Source organism: Nuphar pumila, chromosome 3, assembly GCF_984573655.1.
Source record: "Nuphar pumila chromosome 3, dmNupPumi1.hap1.1, whole genome shotgun sequence".
NCBI lineage: Eukaryota > Viridiplantae > Streptophyta > Magnoliopsida > Nymphaeales > Nymphaeaceae > Nuphar > Nuphar pumila.
In genome coordinates, this window is record NC_143251.1 from 46,070,021 (window position 1) to 46,090,960 (window position 20,940).

The 20,940-nt window shown below is 40.3% G+C and overlaps 1 long non-coding RNA gene across 1 annotated transcript; it reads left to right on the forward strand.

The window, feature by feature from the left end:
* Positions 1-771: 771 nt before the first annotated feature.
* Positions 772-2,212, forward strand: LOC149842779 (uncharacterized). Its single transcript, XR_016430812.1, has 2 exons — positions 772-854; positions 1,982-2,212. It is a non-coding gene; the product is annotated as an uncharacterized LOC149842779 (long non-coding RNA).
* Positions 2,213-20,940: the final 18,728 nt, after the last annotated feature.

The following is a 20,940-nucleotide window of genomic DNA, read 5'->3' on the forward strand; positions in this document are numbered from 1 at the left end:
AAAAAGCATCTGGCGTAGTAGATGATTCATTACTGTGGAAGGGCCATGGTCCTATTACTATCAGGAGAGATTACTGGGATGAAATGTGCGATAAGTGGGCGGGAGATGCATTTAAAAATCGCTCTGCGAAGGCTTCACAAAATCGATCGAAGATGCCCGAAGCCCATCTACACACAGGTGGATCTAAGACATTTGGGCGCCACCTAAAGAAAATGGTAACTCATCAATATATAATATTAATTTTATAAGTATTGTTGCAAACTTGTGTTCTAAATCTTTTGTCATTTAACTTCGCAAGAAGCAGAAAAAGGAGGCAGTGTACCATATAAGGATGTGTTTGTAGAAACACATAAACGGAAGACCACGGGAGTCTTCGTATCAGAGAAGGCGAGAACGACAACGGTATGTATTAATTCTATTAATAATCATTGCAATATATATGCAAGTTATCATAATGTTATCATTAATTATTAATGAATACTTTAAACATTATTTTGTAGGAGGCATATGAGCAACAGATGGTAGAGCGATATGGCGAAGACGCTACTCAGCATCCATCATTTGATCCTACAGCATGGGTGACTACAGCAGGTGAACCCAAAAAAGGTCGCGTGTTCGGGTTTGGGAGTAATATGAACACTTCACCAGTTATTGGTTCTTCCAGTTACGGCTCACCGACTTCTTGCGCCGACATAAGCTCCAAGCAGCCGACTATTCTTTCCAGTGATGATGTACGCGAGATCATTAATGAATCACTGAATAACTACTTTCAATACACCGTCGCCCCCTTTCTCCGAAATGAGATCAAGGCCGCTGTTCAGGATAGGGGATCTTCGATTTCAGGTCCCTCTCAGGTATAATCACATATATAGTTTTTTTTACTGTCTTAAAGCACATCTGAGCATGGTAGAATCACATATAGAGTTTTTCTAGATGTCTTAGAACACATATGAACATGCTATAATCACATATTCAATTTTTTTACTGCCTTAGCACACATATGAGCATGATAGAATCACATATAAAGTTGCTTTGCCTGCCTTAGAGCACGTATGAGCATGCTATATTCACATATTCAATTTTTTGACTGCCTTAGCACACATACGAGCATGATCGAATCACATATATAGTTTTTTGCCAGCCTTAAAGCACATCTGAGCATGGTAGAATCACATATAGAGTTTTTTTAGATGCCTTAGAACACATATGAACATGCTATAATCACATATTCAATTTTTTGACTGCCTTAGCACACATATGAGCATGATAGAATCACATATATATATATATATATATATATATATATATATATATATATATATATATATATATATATAACTTTTTGTCTGCCTTAGAGCACATATGAGCATGATAGAATCACATATAAAGTTTTTTTGACTGCATTAGAACACATATGAGCATGCTATAATCACATATTCAGTTTTTTGACTGCCTAAGAACACATATGAGCATATTATAATCACATATTCAGTTTTTTGACTGCCTTAGCACACATATGAGCATGCTATAATAACATATAGAGTTTTTTTACTGCCTTAGAACACATATGAACATGTTATATATCATTTATGATAGAATCACATATAAAATTTTTGGCTTTGCCTGCCTTAGAGCACATATTAGCATGCTATATTCACATATTCAATTTTTTTACTGCCTTAGCACACATACGAGCATGATCGAATCACATATATAGTTTTTTGCCTGCCTTAAAGCACATCTGAGCATGGTAGAATCACATATAGAGTTTTTTTAGATGCCTTAGAACACATATGAACATGCTATAATCACATATTCAATTTTTTGACTGCTTTAGCACACATATGAGCATGATAGAATCACATATAGAGTTTTTTTATTGCCTTAGATCACACATGAGCACATGATAGAATCACATATAGTGTGTAATTTATTTTATTATATTTTGTTTATCAATACTGATTGTTCTTTTCTTGTGTAGGCTGCTAGCGATAATCAGGGTAGTGGAGCTGAAGGGACAGATAAAGACAATGAACAAGAAGACGCACAAAATCTTGGCGATGATTAGAGGACTGTGTTGAAGAAGTTCTATTTTTTTTATTTTTTCTAATTGTAATTATTGAATTGTAAATAATTAAACTTCTTAATTTTAAGGTGGAACGATTAATTGTTGTAGATACTTGTTATATGAATTTTTTTGTGTGGTTTGTTTTTTATTTACAGGAAATATAAATTGTACAGGAAATAGAAATTGTACAGTTCTCGGTAATTAATTTTCAAATAAATTTTTTTAAATTTTTTTTCGTGTTTGCGACGGATTAGCGACGGAACCATCCATCGCTATTCATATTAATCTAGCGACGGCGTAGCGACGGAATTAAATCCGTCGCCAAGCCGTGGTCGCCGTTTAGTACCGGCGGATTGGCGACGGAATATAGCGCTCGTTATTCCGTCGCAATTAGCGACGGACCTGGCGACGGAATAATTCTGTCGCCAGTTAGCGTCGAAATATTCGCGACGTAAGCATACTGTCGCCTTGTTGTCGCTAATCCGTCGCTAACCATGTTAGCGACGGATTAGCGACGGAATGAGGTCGTCGCTAATCTACTACTTTGTTGTAGTGAGGGTTGATCACCGCACTTGCGAGCAAAAATGATGCAAATACGATACGAAGAACAATTATGTATATATATATATATATATATATATATATATATATATATATATATATATATATATATATATATCAATGGGTCACATAATGTTTCCCAAACACCCTGCTCTGATGCTGACTTCGACACACTTACGTGTTGAGAATGAAGTCTAGAATATTCTCAACTTATGGGAATTACATTAGCATTACCACAGTTGGTTGTCGTGCTCACGAAACCCAAAGATGCTACAATGATGGTTTTGATGAAGTTGTTGAACACTTAAGACGGAGGAAATCTTTATGTACATGTGGGAAGCATAAAGCTCACCCAACAACTCCTACTAATGCTGCCAAGATGGGACAACAAGGAAACACGGGGCTTATTTCGGACCTGACACTCATTCGGCTACCCGAATGTTAAAAACGAGGTATGAAGTACCGACACATCCAAAACACTAATTGGGACCCGCAGGGTCACAGATCATATACTTGAACAAGGCACAAAATGTGTCAAGTGTCAAACTGGGTCTGCTGGACTGCGGACCCACACATTCCAACCTCTACTTGGTTGTGGTCAACTTAAATTCTTTCTTTTGTCATCATATATACATATATATATATATATGTGTGTGTGTGTGTGTGTGTGTGCATTTTTTATTATTTTAATGGATCGCTTTGTGAGCTTGTGGCAACAAGGGGATGGCTGCCATCATATAGTGAGAAGCAAGAGTTCAACCTAATCTACTCTAGATGGGACCAGACCCCGCTAGCTCACCCTTGCCTAGATCCGACCACAGGGGGTGGTGCAGCAAGAGTGGGCAGATTGGAACTCCCCAGACTTGTGCAGTTCGAGTGTCCCAACCCAAAACAAGACCCAACCTGAGGGGTCACAAGAGGGACTGGACTGAACATAAGGGTTCAGTCCAGGCACTGCACTCGGTGTGCAATCCGGCTAGGGCCCAGCAGGGCCTGCTAGACCACCCGGGTGCTCCAGCACCCATTGCCAAAACCTGCACCCTAACAAGGGCTATAGAAAAAAAAAGGTCATGGGGAATGGGGGTCTGGTCCTCTGGACCACACCTTAGTTGAGGACTAACCCTGGTCTGAACCTAGAGGTTCAGACCGGGCTGCCAAGTAGCAGCAGGCCCAGGGCAAGGGGCCCAGGTCCGCACGCTACCCAGGTGCAACTGGCACCCGGCGGCAACCGAAGCGCCAAGACAAAAAGGAAAATGAAAGATGCAGGGAAAAGAGGGCCACGGGTCTGGTCCTCTGGACCAGATCTTGGCCAAGACGTGGCCCTGGTCTGAACCCCAGGGTTCAAACCAGACCTAACCCTGGGACAGGGGTCTGAACCCAACGCCCCAAGGCGACAGAGCTACCCGAGTGTTGTTGGCACCCGGTGGCCTGCCATGCACGCCAAGAGAGAAAAAGGCCTCAATGGCCAAGGTAGCTAGGTGTATTTGGTCGAGCCCTGCTCGGACCAGAGTATACTCAGTTGGGTCTATGAGTTTTATAAATTTCAATCCAGATTGAGTTTTAAAAGTTTTCATAAATCAATTTTAAACCCTGGGTTTCCAAATTTGACATTTTTACCCTTAGGATTCTAAATTTGGAAATATTTTCTCAAAAAACAATCTGGATTTATTTCAAACTCAAATTTTCAAATTCTGCACTGGATTTGCTTCGCAATGGGGTATTGAACTTCAAAATCCGAGCTCATTTCAAAAACTACCAAAAATAGCTCGTTTTGTCCAAGAATTTTTAAAAAAAGACTTTTCTACCCCTAAGATTCTCAAAACGAATTTCAAATTTAAAAAAATAAGCCTACTCTGAGATGTCTTATTTATTTACATTTCCCTTTTATTAAAAAAAAATATGTTTCTTTTCAATTTTCTTTTTATTTGTTTGTTTTTATTTTTTATTTTATTTTGTGAGGTGAGACCCACAAGGTGGTCGACCAAACCTCCTGCCCCCTCTCCCTTCCTTTCTTTCTTTTTTCTTTTTTCTTTTTCCCTTTCTCTTTCCTTCTTCTTCATTTCTTTCCTTTACTTTTTCTTCTTCTTCCTTTTTTTCTTCTTCCTTTTTTCCTTTTTTTTTCTTCCCTTTCTTTCCTTCCTCTTTTCCCTCTACTTTTCCTTTCCGTACTTACTCCAGCCCATTCACGTAGGGGACATGCCAACCGAACTCTCTGCAATACAAAAAAAAAAGAAAATAACAATAAAAAAAATGGCTGGAAAGGGCGTTTGAGCGAGAAGGAAAGCAAAATGGGAAGGAGTAACCATGGCTGGACTGGACTACACCCGTGTCCAGTCCAGCCGTCACGGAGGCTCAAGGATGGTCCCAGCCTCCTCATGACAGTGAGAGGGGCTGATGACTCATTAGCTCAAACGCACATAAGAAGAGAGAAAAAAAACTTATACAAACCCCAATGGAATGGCAAGAACCGCACATTTTCATGCATGCCATAAAAGAAAACGCAACATCCAGCCTTATTGAATAGAAACAAAACAAAAAAGAAAAGAAAAACAAAGTTCAAGATACATTCCAACCAAAAATATTTTATGAAACTAGAAGGAATAAGGTGATTCTACAGATTTCTTTTTTTTTAAACAACAAAAAAAACAAAATGAAATGAAACAAAGCCTTCAAACCGAGTATGAAGTCTGTGGTCTTGAGCCCCTTCTTGTTCCATGAAACGAAAAGGGAGGGTGCTCAAACAACTAAACATATCCACTAGAGTAGCTAATCTGCCAAGAGTCACACATCCATGGATGCGTCCGACTCCATGGCTTCATGTTCATACCATGTACAATTTTTTTGAGAAACCGAAAATAGTGAGTTGAAGCTTCACGCAAGTGGTGGCTCAGTTGAAGATGAGGCTCTATTGCAAGGGCTCCACGCAAGTGGTGGCTTACTCACACCACACGGCTAGAGGGGGATTGAGAGTGAGAGAGAATGAGGGTAAGAGTGAGAGAGTGAAAGAGAGAGAGGATAGCCCAAAAGTCATCACTTTTGGCTCCCTCCTCTTTCTCAAAAGGCTAAATATGCCTTGCATGAGGAATGAAGGGCCATGATCTCCTTGAGAGATCCAATGGCTGGGGTCAAACACGCCCCCCTATAGCCACCCAACATCCCCCACTCGCCCCCTTAGGATTTAAAAAATCTAATAAAATATACAAGGGTGCCATGGGGCTGCCACCCCATGCACCCAATGAGAGCTTCCCTACTCATCAATGCTCCCTCTTGGAAAGAGCCGAGATGGGATTTCGAAAATCTCATGGGGCTCTAAAGCTTGGAGGGGTGCCCCACCCTCATGATGATGCCCCTTGCATCATCATGAGGTTGTTCTTATGGGTAGGGTCAATCGTGGCCCTCCCTTTTGATCACACTCCATCCCTTACAAGATTTTCATTGTCCCAGCTGGTCAACTTGACCAGCTAGTCTTTGTGGCTAGAGACGTCCAATCTTGCCAAGAGTGGTCGACCATGGGCTTGGGTCAACCCTTTAGTCGGACCTCTGGCTAAAACGAGGTAATGCTTCATAATTAAAATTTTATTTAAGCCATCAATTATAATTAAAATATCATGATATATTTTTATTCTAAATTCCCAATTACAATCAAATCCTCAACCTTATTTCGAGAAAAATTTCTTCTCTCATGAAATTTGCTCTCGTTATGACTCTCGTTCTATTGATACATGTTTCCAGTAATTCACATGAAATAACGAGGTTTTTTCCTTGTTTGGAGTTCAAATTTAAGAATAAATTAAATATATATATTATGAATTTACCTTAGAATTCTCAAAAGTTAATTCATCACGGATTGCCTTTGATTGCTATGTTTATGTCACTTACGCGATTTAAGGCATCGTATATCATATATATGTAATTTTTAAAAAATTCCCATAATTTCATTAACTGTAACACATCATATTCCATTATCTTAGAAATATCGTGGGCTTTACATCGTTCCCTCCTTAAAAAGGATTTCATCCGCAAAAACACTAACATTAGGCTACAAAAAGATCGGGATATTTTTCTCTCTTGCTTGCTTCTGGCTCCCATGTGCATTCTTCGATGCCATGGTATTGCCAACGCACTTTAACTAATGGTACAACCTTCATAGGCAACACTTGATCTCATCGATCAACAATCTCAATCGGTCGTTCTGCCATCGTCAGATCTTCCTGAACTTCCACATCTTCAAAACAAATGATGTGTGATCGGTCAGGAATGTATTTCCTTAGCATCGACACATGAAAAACATTGTGAATATGGGCATATTGCTGAGGTAGCTCAACCCGATATGACACTTCACCAACTCTTCCCAAAATCTCGAACGGTCCAACGTATCTGGGACTCAACTTTCCCTTCTTACCGAAACGGAATACGCTCTTGGTCGGTGAGACTCTGTCAAAGACCATGTCACCAACCTCGAATGATAGCTATCATCGTCTCTTATCGACATAGCTCTTTTGCCTATCTTGCATTGCTTTCAAACGCTCTCGGATCTTCTGCACTTGCTGAGTATAGTGTTGAAGAACAATCGACGATTCTCTGAATCTATCGCTGATATCGTCCCAATACGATAGTGATCAGCAAGGTCTCCCATACAATGCTTCGTATGGAGCCATCCTGGTACTGGCGTGATAACTGTTATTATACGTAAATTCGACCAAACACAGGTGTGAATCCCATTCGCCCTTCCAGTCGAGCATACAAGCTTGCAACATGTCTTCTAATGTCTGAATCGTTCTCTCTGATTGATCATCAGTCTGAGGGTGAAAAGTTGTACTGAACTTCAATCTTGTACTCGAAGCAGACTACAATTGACCCCATAGTCACGACGTGAACCTGGGAGCACAATCGGAAATAATCAATCTTGGTACGCTATGCAATCGTACAATCTCTCTGACATACAAGTCACTTAAGCTTTCAAGAGACTGACTGATCCTAATAGGTAAGAAATGGGCAAACTTGGTGAGTCTGTCTACAACTACCCAAATTGCATCATGCTTTCATCTGGTTCGCGGTAAACCTACTATGAAGTCCATAGTAACATCTTCCCACTTCCACTGAGGAATCTCAATCCTCTGCATGGTACCACCAGGACGCTGGTGCTCAATCTTGATTTGCTGGCAAGTCAAGCACCTCGAAACGTATGCTGCTATCTCATGCTTCATACCGTCCCACCAATATTTCTATTATAAATCTTTAAACATCTTCGTCCCACCAGGATGAACTGTATACTTGGACATATGAGCTTCATCGAGAATCTCCTTCTTCAGCTCAGGGTTGTTTAGAACCCAAAGTCGATCTTTCATACGAATACTGCCACACTAAAGAACATATCTTCCTGGTCTGCTTGGGTTAGAAGCTTACCATACTAGTCATTAAGCTTCTAAGCCTCTACAATTCTATGCAAAAACTCTGATTGAATGGTCAGACCAGACAATCTGATCAATCCGCTTCCAATCAAAAAAGGCTTCCAAGCCACGAAATCTTCAATCAACTTCTGGCTCCACACGAGACTAGCCAGAACATTGCTCGACTTGCGACTAAACGCATCTACCACTACGTTCGACTTACCAGGGTGATAAGACAACGTAAAGTCATAATCCTTGATAAACTCAAGCCATCATCGTTGTCTCATGTTCAACTCCTTCTGAGAGAATAAATACTTGAGACTCTTATGGTCTGAAAAGACCTCGAATGATTCTCCATACAAATAGCGTCACCAAGATTTCAAGGCAAACACCACTGCTGCTAATTTCAAGTTGTGAGTTGGGTAATTCCTCTCATGAATCTTCAATTGCCTTGAAGCATAAGCAATCACCCTGTCGTGCTGCATTAGCACGCAACCCAAACTTGTTCCAAAGGCGTCTGTGTACACCACGAAACCACCTCTACCTGAAGGTAAAGCTAACACTGTTGAGGTCGTCAGCTTAGACTTCAAGATCTGAAAATTGTCTTCGCAATATCTTTCTCTCTAATATGAAGCTGATGATAACCTGATCTGGGGTCTATCTTCGAGGAAATTCTTGCTCTTTGCAACTGAACGAAAAGGTCTTCGATCCTTGGTAAGGGGTATTTATTCTTAATCGCCGCTTGGTTGAGCATTCTATAGTCAATGCACAACCTCAAAGATCCATCTTTCTTCTTTACGAACAACACTGGTGCACCCCAAGGAGATGCACTAGGTCGGATAAAACCTTGTTCCAAAAGTTCTTCCAACTGTCGTTTCAACTCTTTGAGCTCTATCAGAGTCATACGATACAGTGCCTTAGAAATAGGAGTAGTTCCAGGCAACAACTTGATGCAAAACTCGATCTCGCACTTCAGGGGTAATCTGGGCAGTTCCTCTGGAAACACATCGGGGAACTTCCAAACTATATCCAAGTCCTCGATCGGGACTAACTTTGGTTCAATTGGGGTGATACTGACCAGAAATGCAGTACCCCCATTCCGCAAATACTTCTGGTCTTTAAAAGAAGAAATCAAACGGCTATCTCACAATGGTCGAGAAAGCTTGATTTCCAAAATAGGATGATCAGGCTGGAATAGGACAACCTTGCCTTCTCTACAAAAGACTTGAGCATGATACTCAAACAACAAATCCATGCCTAGAATGACATCGAACTCAGTCATATCTAGCAGGATTACATCAGCTGGCAAGTTCTGCTCTGCCACTGACACCTCGATGCTCAGAATATATGAATTACAAAACAATTGATCACCTGTCAGAGTACGAACCTCCAACGGGAAATTCAAAGATTCTACGGTCAAAGACAAAGTCCTAGCAAATCTGACAGATATAAAAGAATAGGAAGCGCCATAATCAAATAACGTAAAAGTTGCATGACCAGCAGCTGGAATAGTACCTTGGATAAATTCTCCCTTAGTCACTTATTCTATTGTCGTTGTGTAGGCAGTTCTACAATAGCTTTTTGATTGCCTTGCCTCGGTTGATGCAACTGATGCGGCTGATGTTGCTGAGGTTGTCTTTGTTGTACTGGTTGTGATGTTCCTAGTGCATTTCTCTTCAGATCGTCTGACTGCTTCTTCTGGCAGTCCTTTATGTAGTAGCCCATCTTGCCACAATAGAGACATCCCCTGGTATCACGAGAGCAGGGTCGACCTGGATGGTCAACATGACACTTGGCACATCCCGATGCTGCTGCAATCTACCTCTGAGGCTGCTGATATTGGCACTGCTGTTGTTGCTGAGGTCGTCGATACTGATGTTGTTGTTGTTGGTTGTTGTTGAATCTATTCTTCTTTGTCGGTGGATGGAATTTCCTTCCACCTTGATGCTTCTGGAACTGTCTATTTTTAGGCCAACTCTTTTGGCCTTGTTGTTGTTGTTGACCTCTGAAAGATTGCATTCTTTGAGACTCGGACCAATCTTGTTCTAACAATGAAGTTGTCTCTAATGCCTCATCAACTATCGTCGGAGCACGAGTGTATACCTTCGTGCATAGAACGGGTTTCAATCCTCGAGTGAACTTCAATGCTCGGTCCTTCTCTGTGGCATATAGGTTAGGACAGTATCGCTCGGGACTGCGAAAATGAGTAACATACTCCGCCAACGTAGAGTTTCCTTGCTATATATCAAGGAACTCTTGCATTTTCTTGCTTTTTTCGTGTGTTGGGAAATATGTCACATAAAAAGTCTCTACAAACTGTTCCCAAGTGACAGGCTAGTTCTCAAATTTGATCTCCCAAGTGGTAGTCCACCACCTCTCTGCATCCTTTCGAAGGCAGTATGTCCCGAAATCAACCTTTCAGTCATCGTTCACTTGTAAGACACGAAAGATTTACTCAATCTCTCATATCCAGTCCTCTACTACTTTTGGTGTCGATCTCCCATCAAAAGAAGGAGGGTTCATACCCATGAACTGTTTATAGGGAACCGTAGTAATAGGAACTGGGGCTGGAGCTAGTGTCTCTTGACCTTGAGCAGCCTGCTGAATATGGTCACTCATGTTTTGCATGGTTTCTGCCTGACGGCCAACCACCTATTTGAGGTTGTTGAGCGATGCCATCAGATCATCACAACGAGCACGCCACGCCATCTTAAACAAGCAAACATCGTATAAGCAATGAGACAATTTTTCAAAAGCAAATTTTCATTTCATCAATAAAGAAGTTCATGCATTACATGGCAAAAATACCATTCGTCAAAGACAAGGTTACAAAACCACATCCAAACACATAAGCAAACCCAAAAATGGAACATTGACTCAGTGTTTCCAACAAAATAACAGAACATCATCACAGCTTGTTGGTGTAAAAGTCTCGGTAATCCTTCTGACTTTCACATCGTCGTGGCCTGACACGAGGAGGAGAAACAGGAGTTCTCAGGGGTGTATCCGATATCTCTTAAACTTTCATCAGTACTGGAGGAACAGGATGATCAGGCATAAATTCTGAGGAAACCGCATACGGGTAAGATTCTGGTGAGTACTAAGGAGAGTTTGGCAAACCACGCCTAACTCCTTTCTGGCTGTCGACTTCCACCACTTCTTGTTCAGTGACTGATTATACGTCATCAATGTCGTTTGCATTACTCTTCCAGAGTTCATCGCGAAGCTTTGTCGGGAATTTTGCTTTGATATGCCCCCTAAGACCACAATAGGGGCAATCACACAACTCGCGGGGACAAATTTATCTCGCGTGATCTGCAAGACACATGGCACACGGGGTGCCTGTTGTGCCATCATATGAATACCTCGAGCAAGGTGTTGAACAGCTCTACCCTAGGATTTCTCGCCTTGAACCAAGACCTGGAGAGCTTCCAGAATCTTCTCGTAACTTAGGTTTGTCGACATCTAACCCATGCACATTCAATTAAGTATACAATTCTAACTAAGAAGTAAAGAACATTTAAATAACATAAATTTGAATTTAAACATACTTACAGTGTGATGGACGATGCATGTTGAAGTCTTGGTCCACATTTAAAGCTGATCTGATACCAATCTCTGAGGCGCCCCAAACCCCAACCTTGGAAAAATCCTTTGATCTTTGAGGAAATTTTTTCTTTGAAATGGTTTTTATGACAAACATTGAAAAACATCTAAAGAAAAGGGGGTAAACAAGGGAAAAAGGCCGCAAGTCTGAGTGGGTCACAGGTAACTGATACATATCCATCAAGTCCAAAATATAAAACCCAAAGTATTAAATACAAAATGAGACAAGTACATCAATTCTCGTAGTCTCTCAAAATAAAAGGAATATCTCCTCAAAACCCCAAAACCAACGATGAGCCAGGATCTGCAGTTAAGTGTGAGTCCCCAAGCCTCCACTGTGTGTCGTCGCATCACCATTGTACCTATTCATCACCTGCATTCCCATGAAATGGGGTTAGTACTCTTGCGAGGTGGTGAAGAAACAACATCATATATATATCCATTTCTCAAGGGGACAGCATGTACATAGCATGGAACATGTGAAACAACAGATGCATGTGCCTGTGTCAAGTAAGTGCACGTGTAACAAGTGCAAACAAGCTAAAGCAGTAAACGAGACTACGCAAGTAGCTAAGAACAGTAAAGGAAATCATAACGAAAGCAGTAGTAACAAAGTAGCAAGTAAATAACTACCAAAGTAAGTCAACTGTGATTGGTTAGTATTTAAGTTCTTCTGATTACTCCTTCGAGTATACGAAGGAACCTTGCATCCTATGAGTCATGCACCCAGCGTCTGTTATTCAAATTCTAATGTAGTAACCGGGGATGCTACAGACCGAGTAACCCTCTAATAGGTAAGGATTGCAATCTATATTACTGCAGTAGTGAGGTATCTTAAAAGATCACCTTGACCTCCCTAACACTGAGTGACTGGAGGTCAAAGGACGCTATAGCTCCTGTCAAAACACGTGTCGTAGTAACAACTAGTCAATAAGGGTTGTATCATCCACCCTCTCTAAGGTGAACCGTTTTGTGAATGCGGCACGGCGGTTTATCTTTTTTAGGCTCATTTATCAAGTCATACCTCCTTTCGAGGTGTTTATGCCTCATGGTCCCCACGGGGTACGCAAATGAGGACTTAGCCTGATCATTCACGTGCTCAACCTTACACGGCCAACAAAGAGCACATCGCCTGTGAAAGCAATTATAACACAATTTCATTATTGTCATATCTAGGGTATAGACATACGTGAGCTCACTCACAAACAAGGAGCCATCGCCCTATGGTGTATTGCTCATACCCTATGGTGTTTAAGTCTACATTATTCTTTACATCGCATGCATAATGTGCACTTCATGTGCTCATCAATGCCTCAAGCACAAGACCAAGGTGTACCTCTCAAGGTACGTACTAAGCAGTACTAGTGTCAAGCTATGCTATGTGCAGGTGCAAAACTAAAGTCACACTTCCTCAAGTCATTCGCACAAGGAATAAAACAGAGGCAAGCTACATATGCACAATTATTTCAGCAAGTGACAATGTGCGAGTGAGTGTACCAGTTCGCATTCCAGAGAAATAAGCAATTCTAATAGCAGGACAATATCAGGAATATGTGAACATCAAGTTATATCAAATATCGCAAACCAAATTATAATTTTTCAAGCTCAAGATTTCTAAGTGCCATACCTTGACAATTTCTATTTAGCAGAACTAACTCTATGATTCTTGACACACTCACATGTGAAGGTTAAAATCTAGAATATTCTCATTCGTATGGAAATTACATTTGCATTTTCAGGGTTGGTCACCGCACTTGCGAGGAAAAATGATGCAAATATGATACGAAGGACAATTATGTATATATATATATATATATATATATATATATATATATATATATATATATATATATATATATCAATGGGTTACATAATGTTCCCCAAACACCCTACTCTGATGCTGACAACGCGGAACAAATTCTATAAGAGGATTCATGAATTCGACACACTTAGATGTCGAGAATGAAGTCTAGAATATTCCCAACTTATAAGAATTACATTAGTATTACCACAGTTGGTTGCCGTGCTCGTGGAACCCAAAGATGCTACAATGATGGTTTTGATGAAGTTGTCAAACACTTAAGACGGAGGAAATCTTTATGTACATGTGGGAAGCATAAAGCTCACCCGACAACTCCTACTAATGCTGCCATAATGGGACAATGGGGAAACACGGGGTTTATTCTGAACCCGACACTCATTCGGATACCCGAATGTCAAAAACGAGGTACGAAGTACCGACATGTCCAAAACACTAATTGGGACCCATAGGGTCACAGATCATATACTTGAACAAGGCACAAAATGTGCCAAGTGTCCAACTGGGTCTACTGGATGGCAGACCCACACATTCCAACCTCTACTTGGTTGCGGTCAACTTAAATTCTTTTTTTTATCATCATATATATATATATATATATATATATATATATATGTGTGTGTGTGTGTGTGTGTGTGTGTGTGTGTGTGTGTGTGTGTGTGCATTTTTTATTATTTTAATGGATCGCTTTGTGAGCTTGCAGCAATGAGGGGATGGCTGCCCTCATATAGTGAGCAGCAAGAGTTCAACCTAATCTAGTCTAGATTGGACCAGACCCCGCTAGCTCACCCTTGCCTAGATCCGACCACAGGGGGTGGTGCAGCAATAGTGGGCAGATTGGAACTCCCCGGACTTGTGCAGTCCGGGTGTCCCAACCCAAAATAAGACCCAACCTGAGGGGTCACAAGAGGGACTGGACTGAACATAAGGGTTCAGTCCAGGCACTGCACTCGGTGTGCAATCCGGCTAGGGCCCAGCAGGGCCTGCTAGACCACCCGAGTGCTCCAGCACCCGTTCCCAAAACCCGCACCCTAACAAGGGCTATAGGAAAAAAAAGGTCGTGCGGGAATGAGGGTCTGGTCCTCTGGACCAAACCTCAGTTGAGGTCTAACCCTGGTTTGAGCCTAGAGGTTCAGACCGGGCTGCCAAGTAGCAGCAGGCCCGAGGCAAGGAGCCGAGGTCTGCACGCTACCCGGGTGCAACTAGCACCCGACGACAACTAAAGTGCCAAGAAAAAAAGGAAAATGAAAGATGCAGGGAAAAGAGGGCCACGGGTCTGGTCAACTGGACAAGACCTTGGCCAAGACGTGGCCCTAGTCTGAAACCCAGGGTTCAGACCAGACCTAACCCTGGGACAGGGGTCTGAACCCAGCGCCCCAAGGCGACAGGGCTACCCGGGTGCTGTTGGCACCCGGTGGCCTGCCATGCATGCCAAGAGAGAAAAAGGCCTCAATGGCCAAGGTAGCTAGGTGTATCTGGCCGAGCCCTGCTCGGACCAGAGTGCACCCAGCTGGGTCTGTCCCAGTAGGGGACAGGCCAACCGAACTCCCTGCAATACAAAAAAAAGAAAATAACAATAAAGAAAGACGGCTGGAAAGAGCGTTTGAGCGAGAAGGAAAGCAAAATGGGAAGGAGTAGCCATGGCTGGACTGAACTACACCTGTGTCCAGTCCAGAGCTTCAGCCGTCACGGAGGCTCAAGGATGGTCCCAACCTCCTCATGACTGTGAGAGGGGCTGATGACTCATTAGCTCAAACGCACATAAGAAGAGAAAAAAAAACTTATACGAACCCCAATGGAATGGCAAGAACCGCACATTTTCATGCATGCCATAAAAGATAATGCAACATTCAACCTTATTGAATAGAAACAAAAAGAAAAAAGAAAGAAAAACAAAGTTCAAGATGCATTCCAACCAAAAATATTTTATGAAACTAGAAGGAATAAGGTGATTCTACAGATTTCTTTTTTTTTAAACAACAAAAAAAACAAAATGAAATGAAACAAAGCCTTCAAACCGAGTATGAAGTCGGTGGTTTTGAGCCCCTTCTTGTTCCATGAAACGAAAAGGGAGGGTGCTCAAACAACTAAACATATCCACTAGAGTAGCTAATCTGCCAAGAGTCACACATCCATGGATGCGTCCGACTCCATGGCTTCATGTTCATACCATGTACAATTTTTTTGAGAAACCGAAAATAGTGAGTTGAAGCTTCACGCAAGTGGTGGCTCAGTTGAAGATGAGGCTCTATTGCAAGGGCTCCACGCAAGTGGTGGCTTACCCACACCACACGGCTAGAGGGGGATTGAGAGTGAGAGAGAATGAGGGTAAGAGTGAGAGAGTGAAAGAGAGAGAGGATAGCCCAAAAGTCATCACTTTTGGATCCCTCCTCTTTCTCAAAAGGCTAAATATGCCTTGCATGAGGAATGAAAGGCTATGATCTCCTTGAGAGATCCAATGGCTGGGGTCAAACACGCCCCCCATAGCCGCCCAACATCCCCCACTCGCCCCTTAGGATTTAAAAAATCTAATAAAATTTACAAGGGTGCCATGGGGCTGCCGCCCCATGCACCCAATGAGAGCTTACCTACTCATCAATGCTCCCTCTTAGAAAGAGCCGAGATCGGATTTCGAAAATCTCATGGGGCACAGCCCCATGCTAATGCTTGGAGGGGCGCCCCACCCTCATGATGATGCCCCTTGCATTATCATGAGGTCGTTCTTATGGGTAGGGCCAATCGTGGCCCTCCCTTTTGATCACACTCCATCCCTTACTAGATTTCCATTGTCCCAGCTGGTCAACTTGACCAGCTGGTCTTCATGGCTAGAGACGTCCAATCTTGCCAAGAGTGGTCGACCATGGGCTTGAGTCAACCCTTTAGTTGGACTTCTGGCTAAAACGAGGTAATGCTTCATAATTAAAATTTTATTTAAGCCATCAATTATAATTAAAATATCATGATATATTTTTATTCTAAATTCCCAATTATAATCAAATCCTCAAGCTTATCTCAAGAAAAATTTAATCTCTCACGAAATTTGCTCTCGTTATGACTCTCGTTCTATCGATACATGTTTCCAGTAATTCACATGAAATAACGAGGTTTTTTCCTTGTTTGGAGCTCAAATTTGAGGATAAATTAAATATATATATTATGAATTCACCTTAGAATTCTCAGAAGTTAATTCATCATGGATTGCCTTTGATTGCTATGTTTATCTCACTTATATGATTTAAGGCCTTGTATATCATATATATGTAATTTTTAAAAAATTCCTGTAATTTCATTAACTGTAACACATCATATTCCATTATCTCAGAAATATCATGGGCTTTACAGGTGCGCTCTTGACAATAAGCTTCAAAGGTCAAAAACTGTTTCCTTGAAGGAGACAAGGGGCTACATGATAGATCGCTCACCCTACGTATTTGTCATGAAGTATATCGAAGATTAGGCAGATATTTTTTCAACTGTGAAGTATGGTTTGCGAATAATGTTGGGTCTGGAAGTAGAAATAGATCAAATAGATGGACATCTGCATCACCCCCCCCCCCTGTCTATTAAGCACAGGTAGAAGGAACACAAAAGAACAAAGAAGAAAGAAAAATACAAGGAAGAAGAAGAAGACAAAGGCGGAGGAGAAAAAAGATAAAGAAGAACAAGTTGTGTTGCTGCAGAAAAGAAAGAGGAAGAGAGGTTAAATAGATTAGGGTTTTAGACCTGGACAACGGGTCAGGTCGGGCCGGGTCGGGTAGGGTTTTATATATAGATCTGTATTAGGGTTTTACATTTTGCAGGGTTTTAGGCACGTGTACAGGCATTGACATAATTTGTAGTCTTGGTAAAGTACAAATCCAATTAACAGTTTCTAAATGTTATGAGTAAATCACTATATTACATATCGATATTGTTCACATAGACAAACAAAGACATGTCTTTGTTTAGTGTTTAGTGCTTATTGTTTAGTGTTTAGGGTTTAGGGCTTACTATTTAGGGTTTTGGGTTTTGTGTTTAGGGTTTAGGGTTTAAGAAGCTACCGAGACAACGATATATCTTTGTTTGTCTTTGTTAACGATAGTGATATTTAATACCGTGATTTACGAGCTTTGTGTTTTAAGTTTATAGATTTTTGGTGGAGGAAATTGAATTTAGGGTTTAGGGTCACGATCTTTATCTATGTGAACAATATAGCCTATCACAATTTATAATTTCATGCTGATTTAAGTCGTAGTTGAAAATCGATTTTGCTACTACGATTTGTCTGATCGTGATTTGTGTTGACGGGCTTTGTCTAGTTAACGATTTTTCTATCGCGATTTATACAATCACATATAAAAGACGCAAAAGATGATAAAAAACAAATCCAAACAAGACTTGCTATCGTGATTTGACTGATTCGTCCTATCGCTTTGATTAGGTTTGTATAAGGAAGATGAAATGGCATTTATTAACTTCATTACTGTGTAATGCAATTTATTGGCTCTCATTTTTTGGTAACTGGCGTTATTTGTTTGATTACTGGCGATCTGTGAAATGATGTTTTCTTCATATATGAATGACACATCGCACAAGTACTAGATAGTGTGATTATCCTCTGCTTCGTGAACGAGTAACAGACTAACTGATAGTTCCTTTATAAACCTCATGTTCGTGAATCGAACATATAACCTGCTTTATTACAAATGGAGTATCGATATCGATAAAGGAGACGACGATAGCTACATGATCAGCTATGGAGATTCAGGCGTATATTGTCTAAACATCATGTCCATTTTCTTTAAAATCCGTCTCTTTTATATCATTTATGTGATTTATGTTGTGTACTATATGATGGAATTTCAATATTGTTTATTGAATATTCTGCTAATTTCAATATCGTTTATTGCAAACATATTAATAAACGGTGAAATCGATTTGCACAAGCAATGACAGTGCACCTTTACCATGATTTCTACTCATAAACAGAGCATTTGCCATCCAGTTATGACTGATATTCACGTCAATCTGTAAATCGTTATACCATCACGATTTACAAAATGACGTCTGTCTTTTAGACAACGAGCTTTGTCTAAGTGGATGATACGTACCATCGCGATTTACACAATGACCTATGAAGGCTACATGGTGTAGTGATTTGCTATTACGGGCAATGTCAATGTCATTGATTTTTCCTAATCGCTTTTACGGGCGATTGGGAAAGATGGTTTAAGGATTTTGGGTTTTGCTTCAACGATAAAAAATGAGTTAGATTCTTGAATACAAACGATTTCATTCAAAAATAAAAATAAAGACATATCGTTGTCGCCGCAACTTCGTAACTACAAATCCACATTATTTACATGAATTACATGATTTACAACCACATTCGTATATAAAAAATATCAATTGTTGGTTACAATGTCTATGAGCAACTGAGGATACATCCTCTCCAAGTAAACGAGCTCAATAGTAATGGCATCTCACTGTACCTTATTTCTCAGTAAATGAGCACTACTATTTTGTTAAACTCTTAACAAATCCAACAATGTGAAAATTGGGTCATGCAAAGAGGCATGACAACTAACTTGATGGTAATACTTAAAAATAGTTCACACGTGATTCATGTGTTCCATAGCTCACTTTCGAATTGATCTGAGTTTGTCATGAAACAAAAAATATAAGACACTGCATTAAGTTTCATAAGAAATGCAAATATCCTTCCAACATTGATTACATACCAAAAGACTTGTAAAACTGAAGCTATCATTCTGGAAAATCTGGTCGGGAAGATCGAAGGTCACAATATTGGAAATTACGTCTGTAGGGTATTGCTGCATGTTAGAAATTACACAAGTTAGATATTGATAAGCTTCACATAATGCAATTTATATGGGAAGCAATATAATATCTTACATACATGTTCATGTGAAGGGCTTTGTTGCTTTTGATTAGAGGTTGGTTGTTTCTTAGACCTTTTCTTGCCAACCAATTCTAGTGCACCCTTTGCCCTCTGACGACTGCGATCAGAGGCAGGTTTTCTTTTGATACCCTTCGCTTGGTGAATATTTTCATCATAATCAACAACGTTCACTCCTGACTTGTTGAAGATGATGTTTACACTTCTACGCAACTTCTCAGGAGTGTCAAGGGAAACATGATTTTCACCTATGTTCTTCGATCTCATTATCTTAGACTGGTATTCAGGAGTTGCAATGGACTCATGGTGAATTAACTGCATGTTTTCAAGTAACTCCCTTGACGCTTTTTTCATGCATACATAGGCTTCTTCACTTTTCGATGTCAAATTTACAACATGCATAAATGACCTACACATTTGTTGGTAACGGGAGGCTATGTGGCACTTCTCATCAACAACAATTTGATTGACATTATCCATATCCAGCAGTTCAATCTTTTCTTGTCTCATCCATCTTTGCATTAAATATGACTCAGGCATTTCTTGTATTTTCTCTTGATTAAGTGTCTTTAATGCATGACGACATAAAATGCCTTTGAATTCATACATTTTGCACGTATATTCAACTTTTTCGTTGTCAACATTATACGTGACATGTGCTTGTTGCCTTTTCTGATGCTCTTCGCCCTTCCATAAAATATGGTATTTATGCATATTCTCAGTTTGCACGAGTCCTTCTATGTTGCAATTTATGATATATATAACATGTTTCTTAATCTATTCAAATATAGTTAGTGTATACAGATCTACAAGTCACATTAATATTTTCATGCCCAAAGTTATAGGGCGTATATTGAAGCATTCCACATCTTGTTCAAGCTCATTTTGTCTTAGACCGTCTACAAATAATTCATATTGTTTCATGAAGTGAAACATTGTTAAACAAGAATACAAGGTTTTTTTCAGCGTGGCATGCATAGATTCAACTCTTTGTGTGCTTATCATACCTGTATAAAAATATTGTCTTCCATATGCCAATGCCCACTTCTCTTTTTCTGCATATAAATTTTGTAACCACAAACAATCTTCAAGATCGTATATCTGAATCATTTTCTCCCAATCTGACATAAAGGTGACCTATCTACGCTCTCAAGTACACAACTTGTAAACTTTTTGTCAAACCCTGAGTTCTGATTAAATATGTGTCATATATTTTTTGCTACATTTTGAAAAATATGCCACAAACATAGGTGATAATGAGCATCTGGCCATACATGAAACACTGCAGTCGCAATTGCATGATCATCATCTGTAAGTGCAACTTCAGGTTGTTTCTCATTCATTGCCTGTGTAAATACTCTGAATAACCACTCAAAGCTTTCATTGGTTTGGTCATACAAAAAAGTGATGCCTAATATACAACTCTGTGAGTGATGGTTCACTTTGATAAACTGCCCAAATGGTCACTGTTCAGTATTAATCTTCACTGTCGTATAAAAAATAAGCACATCATTGAAGCATTTATAATCTACTCTTGACTTTTAATCTTCCCAAAACATATTCACAGCATATCCATCTTTATCCAGTTGCATTGCAC